Source organism: Rhipicephalus sanguineus, chromosome 11 (genome assembly GCF_013339695.2).
Source record: "Rhipicephalus sanguineus isolate Rsan-2018 chromosome 11, BIME_Rsan_1.4, whole genome shotgun sequence".
NCBI lineage: Eukaryota > Metazoa > Arthropoda > Arachnida > Ixodida > Ixodidae > Rhipicephalus > Rhipicephalus sanguineus.
Window position 1 is genome coordinate 30,095,043 of NC_051186.1, and position 10,481 is coordinate 30,105,523.

The following is a 10,481-nucleotide window of genomic DNA, read 5'->3' on the forward strand; positions in this document are numbered from 1 at the left end:
GAGTAGCGCGTAGGTCCGGCTAGCAACCACAGCTATGCGGTGAAGTCGCACTTCGTTTTTGCAGGCGACATGCCTATACTGTGTCGCCGATTAACCTGTCTGGCGTGTCGAAGACCGGCGATAAACATTGGCTGTCGATGGCTAGTGTTAATTCAGTTCGCTGCAGCGGCGGCGTCGAGAAATAAAAAAATTGGCCCAAGCGGCAGCTTCTCCGCAATGCATGGTTGCTAGCGGCGTTGGAAGACAGATGCGCAACTCTGCTACCTAAAGGTAGCATATACAGTAACTCTAGGTAGATCTAGATTCACTGTATATGCTACCTTTAGGTAGCAGAGTAGCGCGTAGGTCCGGCTAGCAACCACAGCTATGCGGTGAAGTCGCACTTCGTTTTTGCAGGCGACATGCCCACCGTGTCGCCGATTAACCTGTCTGGCGTGTCGAAGAAACATTGGCTGTCGATGGCTAGTGTTAATTCAGTTCGCTGCAGCGGAGGCGTCGAGAAATAAAAAAAAATTGGCCCAAGCGGCAGCTTCTCCGCAATGCATGGTTGCTAGCGGCGTTGGAAGACAGATGCGCAACTCTGCTACCTAAAGGTAGCATATACAGTAAATCTAGAGTTGGCAGGCGCTTTTCTTGTGAGCAGCTGGGATCGTTGAGGCACCCGACGGAGCATATCACAACTACGCGCTTCTTTCGATGGGGCCTCCAAGACAGCGCGGAAACAAATTTCACCGGAATGAAAACCAACAGACACTGAAGCCAAGGAAGGTATAGGGGAGGCTAACTGTATTGTAGTAATTATGACAGAGACAGTAAAGTAGACGAAAAGACAACTTGCCGCCGGCAGGGACCCAACTTGCAACCTTCGAATAACGCGCACGATGCTCTACCTGCTTGGTGTCATGCTCATGTGTCAAACAAAGAAATGAGCCCATAAATTCCCTCTCGTTGTATACCAGTGCACACGAATGCCGACGTGCGAGCGCCACTACCAGACACCCCTTGAGGTCGCCTCCAGATTTTTTTTACAAACCTAAATTCATATGTATTTTGAGATGCTCATCATCGAATTCCAAGGCTCCGATCTAGGCCGTATCGAAACCACGCGCGCCGGGAGCGCAGGAAAGGCGGCCGCTCTGTTACGTCAGACGGAAACGCCCCGTGACGAAAAAGTGGCGAAATTTGAATGAAGGAGCGCCGCGGCACAATCTGGTCAGAGAAAACGGCGAGTTGTCTTGACAACCACAAATGAAACTCTTCTGTGTGTGTGTGTGTGTGTGTGTGTGTGTGTGTGTGTGTGTGTGTGTGTGTGTGTGTGTGTGTGTGTGTGTGTGTGTGTGTGTGTGTGTGTGTGTGTGTGTTGTGTTGTGTTGTGTTGTGTTGTGTTGTGTTGTGTTGTGTGTCAGAGGCCACTTTCATGATAAGTGTGTACCCAAACCATCGAGCGCGCTCGGGGCACATCTCGTAATATACAACGTCATATACAAGTCCGCGATATTTCCTCTTCAAAGGAGTATGTGCACATGCCTGCACCAATGGGTGCGTACTCCAGACTGACGTCACTAGACGGACGGCCGGTGACCTCGCCTTCGGAGAACAGCGACGAGTGAATGAGCGGGACTATTTCTTCAGCCGCGGGGCTGATCGGCTGTCGGTCGTCTGGGCGGGGCCTCTCCCGACTTCTAAGTCGTATCCGATAGTAGAAAATTGGAGGTTGCTGACGGTCAGTCATCGTCGGGGGGGGGGGGGGGGGGGGGGGGGGGGGTGTTAATAATAATTTACGGAGTTTGATGCGCCAAAACCGCGACGTGGTTATGAGGTACGCCGTAGTGGGGACTCCGGATTAATTTCGACCACCTGGCATTCTTGCAACGTGCACCCAAATTTAAACAAACGGGTGTTCTTGCATCTCGCCTTCATTGAAATGCGGCTGCAGTAGTCGATCGTCGAGAATCGAGCCCGCGCCCTCGTGCTTCGCAAAACGTGCGTGCCAAGTTACCACGGCGGCTGTCGTGGCGGAAAGGAGGCAGAGGGTGGTGACGACAATGGAGCAGAAGATTATGAAGACCGCAGAGGTGATCATGTGGCTTCAGGGCATCCGCCCCCAATGCGGAAGGCGCTGGGTTCGATTCCCAGTGCCGCCGGGCACCCACAGGTTTTTCTAAGGGGAACAAATCACTCCGGCCCGGCGCCCGGTGTTGTGGGTAGCTCGAGAAGGTGGCTATCCATCTTCTTTCCCGCACCCCCCTTCAAGCAGCCCTGCAACGCTTTTTCAGTAGAGTCGGAAAACGCTGCCGATCGGTACTCGAGGCTCCTAACGCGGTCTTGAATTTATAATTAATTTTCAAAGCCAGTTAGAAATCGCTCCCTCTTCTTTCTACAAATGACGCCATATACCCAATTTCACGGCCATTGGCTGATTTGATCATCGTGAGCTGCATAGTTACCGAAGAAAAAAAAATGTGCTCAAGGCCATGACGCGTGTGTGACGTTTATCTTCTTTCCCCCGTGTCAATATTCCTCGCCGCTTAGCTTCCAGCGCGCTCGTCGGGACGAGAGAAGAGAGACAGCAATTACAATGCGCGACAAATATCTAACTCCGCTCGTACTTGACGGATTCTAAAAATGTTTGCGGCGGTTGATTCGTAAGGCAGTTAACTACTTTAATGGAGCCATTCAATGGTTACTTGTAAAAGTGTTGCAGGGCACCTTTAACGACGCTGCGCCGTACTCCGTTATGGGTTGCAGAAATAGGTGCTCTTTCTATCCTCAAACTACTAGTACTTATGATGGAAGCTGCACATACGAGGTCAGGGGTTATATTCTCGATCGTCCTTCACCAGGGTAGATACTCCGGCTGGTTAATGCAACGTAGTTTACATAATGGAAATTCCAGCGAGGGGCAAAAAAGAGGTGACACATGCATAGCATCATAAAAGAATGTAAGGCGTACAAACACGGACACATGGGAATTAACGAGCATTCACTATTCATGAAGCCTTGCACCTTCGTCATTCCTAAACAAAATCCCACCAAAAGGAGAAAAGAAAGAATAAAATGCACAAACACTGCCAGTAGAGGAGGTATCTCCTGATCTGATTCTTTATTACAATGGCCAACAATAAAGCGCCGCTCAATCACGTTAGAACCAAAAGCACACAACAATCAACAAACAAATCCCTAGAAAATTTCAACTTGAAATGGCTGCCACAAAAGGCACAACAATACACCAGAAAAGAAGGGACAGGCAGGCTAATAATAATAAAAAAAAAAAGATACAGGCATTAAAAAGTGAAAAAAAATTCAGTGCACCCAATTAGACTGTCTCGAAAATCTAACTTCTCAATCTTAAGGCATGAATAAGATGGGTGCTAGCCATAAACATTTAACAGTACACTGTAAACACTGCTAGCACCCTTTACTAGGTTTTTAATGCATCATAATAAATGATTGTGTTTTAGACAACACACAGTGCTGTGCATATCACCGCTTTGGCCAGCTTCCCTGCTCTGAATTCACTTCAAGCAACAAGGATGACAGATAATCTTGCATTGCATATCCATTTAAAGACTTATAAAAGGATGAAAAAAGAGCATCATCCACATAAAAATACGTCTGTACCTCATATACATCTGTATTTTATAAATATGATGCGACAAGACACTTAAACATATCCATCGAAATTTGTGCAAACCAACATGGATGTATTGCGAGAAGACAAATGGTCAAAATGAGGATTTTCCTTAATAAGAGTCGATGGAAAAATTTCCCAATCGCACTGTGAAATGTGTTGCAATCCCTGCCTTCGTATCACGAGAAAAAAAAAGGCGGCAAACTCGCTGAATGCCGTGTATTAAAAAAATATTGATAGAAAGACATAACTTATTAAGCAAAGTGCAGCTGTACCTCAGTATAATGTGGTCGTACTTCGTACCAAGAACCTTGTAAAACAAGAAATTTCATTACGGCAAGGTTTCTGCTATTCAAAAAGTTAAACAATGTCAAAGTTCCGTGAACAGTTTCTTGCGGCCAAAGCTTTACGAATTCATGAATAAAAAACCCCAAGAGAAACCTGGCAATGATGAAAGGCTGGACAAATGGAAGCAAATATGCTGTATTGCGAATTTCGTTAATAAATTCCAGCATTTAGTGCATCGCACAGCACAAGGACAGAGTGAAATATGACAAAGACGGCCATTACTGTATGCCACATTTCGTCGTATTTCACTTTGTCCTTGTGTTTTATCGTGTGCTAGATGCTGAGATGGAATTATCAGCATGTGCAACTTGCATTATTTCGTTTAAAAGAGGTTTATTATGACGAAGTTGAACCGCATAATACTAAGGGGACAATTAAATGTCTTAGATCTCGCAAAAAAAGCAGAGCACAATGTTCCAGGTGCATCCCGATCGGAAAACACAGACGCCACAATCGACACATTAGGTGTGGGTAAAGACAGGCACATAGCAAGAATGCAAAGCTTTCAGCTTGGCCTGTAATGGATGTCTCAGCAAGACGATGACTAGTTGTGAGTTGTCCAAAGCAGCACCTAGCAGCGTTCACGTACAGCTATAAAAATCTGCCCCCGCAAATAAAGCCGCTGTACAATTGTTACTTTCGGTACACAATGCAAGCAGCGGCGGACACTTTGCAGAAACTATGCATGGCAGAGTGCGCGCGTTTCCAAAGCTTTGCATTAAGCAGGAAGTCTGCATGTGTTGTGGCAAAGACCCGAAAGAGATGTTGGAAGTGACCGGAGTTGGCAGTTTGTTGGCTGGGATTCCCCAAGAAGACGTATCAAGGATAGTCACGTGTCAGTTGCATCCGGCATTCTACGCATACATCGTGTTCTCCAGCCACTGTGGAAAAGACATTGATTATAAAATTACCTATTCAAGATGAAACATGCTAAAACGGCATTGATATCGGCTTTCCTGAACTAGTCAAATAAAAAAAGAGAATTATAGCTGTATCCCAGGTCACATTCAATTGAATGAACAAGGCCAAGAATGAACTGCTTTGTTTCTCCCACATACTATTTGTCATATGTAGCAGGCACAATTTCTAAATAAATTTTTAAAGAGATTACTTATTGCAAATGACACAAATGGCATCTGAACCTTCCCAGTCTAACATAGAGTCTACAATAGCCTACAATTTTGTACACAATAGGATAACTTGCTTGTAAACACGTTCAAAATGAAAAGAGAATTATGCGACATGTTTATGCGGAATATGGAGTCAGATGCATGCAAAGCTGTATGGGAGTGGTCTAAGCCTGTCATTGCCATCAGATTTTGCAGAAAAATACCCCAAAATTGACCTAGGCTTTTGTGTCATCATGAACAAAATTCACTTATGACATGCTTTCACATATCACTAGTTCACATAAAAACCCATATCTAGTGCAAATATCACAACCTACCATGCGATGCTAGTTTTATTTTTGTGTTTAGGATGATAAAACGATTTTTACAACAAGGATCACGAAATGTTTACTTTATGTAATTATACATGAGGATGCTGTCTTCAGAATATTTTTAACATACGAGCTAGTAATAATAATAAACTTATAAAGCAATTACGTCCTCAAGTTGTCTTCAGGTCACAGGAGCTTAAGATTTTTATGTGCATGCAACTCAGTGTACTTGCTTGCTTTTGCAGATGATAATTAATGAGGAATTAAAACAACACAAAGCTCATGCAAATTGTACCCTTTCACAACATTAGAAGGTAGAAAATTTTCTGCTCCAATTATTTTATACCAAATATAAATAATAAATACTGGTGTCAATAAAGCACCACAACAACCGTCAAGTATTTAAGTAAGCCACTTCTAAACCACATACTTCTTTCCTTTGAATGTGGTAACTTGATGTTTTTTTTCTTAGTTTTTCCCTATCATGAGACAAATTTCACTAATCATCATCAAACTGCTGACTCAAAGTTGACGTGTGTAGTTTCCAAAGCAAAAGTATCTGACAGAAGGCCTCAAATCACAGAAGCCCAGTCTTCAACAACTATGCTTAAATTGGGGTAGTTACAATGTCATTAACTTAGACACATGACAATAATGGTTGTACCCTGAGTGATGAACCCTAAACCAAACTCAAATACTAAGCAACTGCTTTCAACTCCTCCAAAATAATGCATCTAAATAATAAAGGGTACAAATGATGCAAGCACACATACCTCATCAATTGTGAACACTGCACTTCCAATATTTCTTGTGTCTTTCTCCTTGAACACCTCTGAAAATTTTTTAATGAATTTTTATCAGAACAAGCAAGATGCACTCCAAAATAGTTCACTTGCACATCGTGTTCTCATAGAGGCTTTATTTTTAACAATAGACCACAACTAATTGAATATCCACGCTAGCCCACTCACAAGTTCCTTTTTTTCCTCAGTGCACAGGCTCCAACATTATAATACAGTAGACTCTCGATAATTCAATCTTGAGGGGACCTCAGGATTTCATTTGAATTATCAAGTTTGAATTATCAGAAGTTCTCATAAGTATGACTCAGGGCAACAGACCAACTAACACTGTGATGTGTATTGTTTCTCAGTGCCGCAGCAACATCATAGACTGCTCTGCATGATTGCCAGTAATATTTTTAGAATTCAGCGATAATACTGGTATTTGTTATACAAGGCATGCACGGGTGTGTAATTAAGGGACGAAATGTGTTGCGTCCCACGACAGTAGCTAGCCCCTTCTAATTCTTAGGACACTTTCTCGCATGGCATACTGCAGAGAAAGTGACTTTAGGAAACGTTTGGCATGCGATAGATCAAGGCCATACCGTACAGTTTTTCTCCCTCGGTCAGCACGAGATTATTGGTGTGCAAGGTTCGGCTAGTTTGGCCGTTTTGTAGGCAGGCAATCAGCTTTATTTGCGCCTGTTAGTAGCAGAAAAACGTGAATGTTCAGCTAGAAGCAACGAAGGCAACAGATATTTCCAGACATGGACAAGCAAAAGTTTGAATTCAACTGAATTTGTGCAGTGAGGCAGTTTGAATTAAGCAGCTTTAAAATACATTGAAAACATGGTGGGCCAACCAAAAATTTAAGATTTGTTGATTTAACCGAAAGTTTGAATATCAGAGTTTGAATTATCGAGAGTCTACTGTAATGCGCAATGAAAGGAAGCAAATTCCAAACCTCACGAGTCATGAGAGTTTACATAAAGGGCTTTCTCACACACCAAAAAATATGTGGCGCAGCCCAGTGCATACCAGCAATAGAAAGATGTTGGCTAGTAATATCGCTCACAGCCGGTATGGAGAACCTGAACACAGATTATTGACAGATACAACAGCCCATTCTATCAGTCAGGATGTTTGAGTTATTGGTCTCCACCATTCCAGGATGTGTTCCTTCTATTTTGATGCCAATTCCATTATTATTTTAATTGATTGTCTGCTCTATATGCATTACTTGTTCATCACTTCTTTTAACTGCACCTACAGCACCAGTTACCCTCAATTCATTCCTAATCTGCTAAGCCAGATACAAGATTGAGCCGTTGGTAATCCGTGATAGTTTTTGTCTCATACAATTTTTTTGACGAGTGACAAGGAATAGGACAATGATGACTAGCAAATGTGCTTGTTGTCTCCTTTGGCTCTCCTCCAAAATTTTTTTGTGCTACAACGTAATATTTTAATCTACAGTGCCATTTTTCTTTCTCAGTGTTACACTTGTCATTCTGCTTTGTATTGCTTGCTGCACTGTTCCTGACTTCTTAAGTTTCTTCCTTATCATCCTACATTTCAACCCTGCCAGATTTCTGTCTTTTTCACTCAACTATTTAAAAACCTCAGCTGCAGCATGGGGTGGCAATAGGGCATAGCACAGCTTTTTATACGGGAAACCACATCTTAGCCAGTACGAAACAAAAGCAAAATACAAAAAAAACCTCATTAATTCGAACTCGGTTGATTCGAAATCCCGCTTAGTTGGAAGGGAGGGTTTCAGCGGTCCTATATTTTGCCATTTAAATTTGAGTAGATAATTTGAAGCGGTCAGCACCAGCACGGTTAATTCGAAAACTTTGGGTGCCATGTGCCAATTCCCGATCCCGATTTCGCCGCAAATCCGCGGAAACGACGGCCCTTAGGAGCCACAAGGCAATGCAATGTAGCGATACTAATGAGTGACAGCTGAAGCACCCCAACCTCGCTGCTGCCAGCGCAAAAAAAAAGAAAGAAGAAAGAAAAGCGGTCTCGTGGTCAGCTGAAACGTGTGCCTGCGGAAAAGAAGACGTGCTTCACTGCAACAAAGCAGTCATGAAAACGTCAGCGCGTCATGATTTGCCCATTCTTTCTGGGAGAAAAAAAAATAATAAAGGACGGTCTGACAGAATTCACGATGTATGCGAACCTCCGATTGGCGGTTGCTCCGGCAATTTGCACACTGGCACTGCTGGCGGAGTCCTTGCCTGTAACGCCCACTTTGAAAACTCTGTTCGAAAACTTCAATTACCACATTTTCCAGCCAGAACACATCGCGAATTCAGCCACACTGGCCATTATTAAATTCTTTATTTTACCAGAAAGAATCGGCGAATGGTCGTATCATGACGTGCTGACGCTGTGAGGAACAGGTGACATGCTCCTCGCGTGTCACCACTGCGTTGCAGTGAAGCACGCCTTTTCCGCAGGCGCGCATTTCAGCTGACCACGAAACTGTCTTTTTATTCTTCTTTTTTTTCTCGCTGACAGCAGCGAGGCCCGCCGTTTCCCTGGGTTGCGGCAAAGTGGGACCGGGTATTGCTGAAAACATAACCCTTGGTGCCACAAACTAGCAGGCCGGCACAGCAAACGACCACCTCCAATTACTTTCGAAGTAATTCGAACTAATTTCGTAATTCGAAGTACCTTGCATCCCGCTTTTCGTATGCTTCATTCATTCGAAAACCCGCTTAATTCGAAGATTTTTCACAGTCCCAGTGATTTTGAATTAACGAAGTGTGGAAAAGTTCAGCACCACTGCGTTTTCGTCCTTATGTTTACTGCACAAACATTTGTTTGTTCCATACACTATAGTACTTGGGTGCACGTTTTATTCTCACAAATATGGTGCAATACCACATCAGCTACAGACTTGTACATGGGAATGTGCTTTGGCAGCATCGCATCGTGAAACTACAGTTCCTACCCACCCCCTTATTTTGTGTGATAGCAGACAGAACATGGCTCAATATTTCATAAAGATGTCACTAGGAGCGTGACTTACTGAAGGACTCTGTGCATGTAAAGAAAGAAACAATGCATGAAAGAATAAGAGTTACTAAAAAATGCTGGCATTTTGCAAAGGTCTCTCAAATCAGTTAAAAGCTTCATGTACATTATAAAGACAGAATTCAAAGGAGGGGGAAGCACAAGAAAAGAGATCTCACATTACATAAAAGCTTGTGTTATGAATATATATATTAGCCAAGACTTACGAAAAAACAATCACCATGCTAGCTTCACTGCTAAGCACTTTTTATAAATACTAGAAGACAATAACATTCAGCAACTAACATTAAAAAATGGTCCCTTTTTTATGTAAGCATCCATGTTTCAGAGTAAATTGCCAACTTCAGAAACAATGCATTATTCATTAGCAGGTGATGCTACCGAGGCCTTCTGATTTGGAGCAATTTTTGGAGCAGCAAGATTTCCGTTTTTGGAGCACTTTGGAGCAGCAATATTTTTCAATCTTGGAGCACTTTGGAGCGAGCTAATTTTGCATCTGGGAGCACTTTGGAGCAGATAATTTTACATCCTGGAGTGCAATACAGAAGCATATTGCATTTACATTCACGCACCTGAGTTATTTTATGGGGGGGGCTCTTATGAGGCTAGAAATATTCGATTCATTGCAATCTCATGGAAAAAATCATCTCAGGAGCATAGGCGTGCGCACAGGGGGGACTGGGGGGGCGCCCCCCCCCGATCAGCTAAGAGGGGGGTGGGGCGCAAAACCTGCCCCGTACATTGACCCTCGCGATAGCAATTATATGGACTCTCTCGGCGGATTTTTTGCCGTAGCCGTTTGTCCCTGATTTTCCGTATAAAGTCCAAATTAATAACATCACGCGCATTCTAGCCGCGGGTAAAGCTCGCGAGCGCTGGCGACGAACGCGGCTGAAGCGGAGATTAAACTAGCGGCCGTCTGTCTCCGCCGCACGGACAGCGCATGAGATAACATCTTCCCGCGTGCGGGCCTGCCGTGGATTGCTCTCAGAGAGGAAACGCCCCGCCCGTCTTTCGTAAGGAGCATGAAGGGACGCCAGGGGAGCGGAAGGGGACCGCATCGTTCGAAGGGCGCAGTCGCTTGCGCGCGCGCTATCTCGAGGCATCAGGAGACGGCTCGTAAACTGCTGTGCTCTCAACGCTTACTTCGCGTTTAGAGAACTCAGAGCAAGAAAACGCTTCGGTTCCTGGAGGGGCCATATTCCCTTAAACCAGCGTTTCGTGAGTTACG

General features: G+C 44.0%; 1 long non-coding RNA gene across 1 annotated transcript; it reads right to left on the minus strand.

The window, feature by feature from the left end:
• Nucleotides 1–3,075: 3,075 nt before the first annotated feature.
• Nucleotides 3,076–7,059, minus strand: LOC119374822 (uncharacterized). The gene is made up of 2 exons (XR_005180330.2): nt 6,194–7,059; nt 3,076–4,860 (listed from the first exon to the last, which is right to left on the minus strand). It is a non-coding gene; the product is annotated as an uncharacterized LOC119374822 (long non-coding RNA).
• Nucleotides 7,060–10,481: the final 3,422 nt, after the last annotated feature.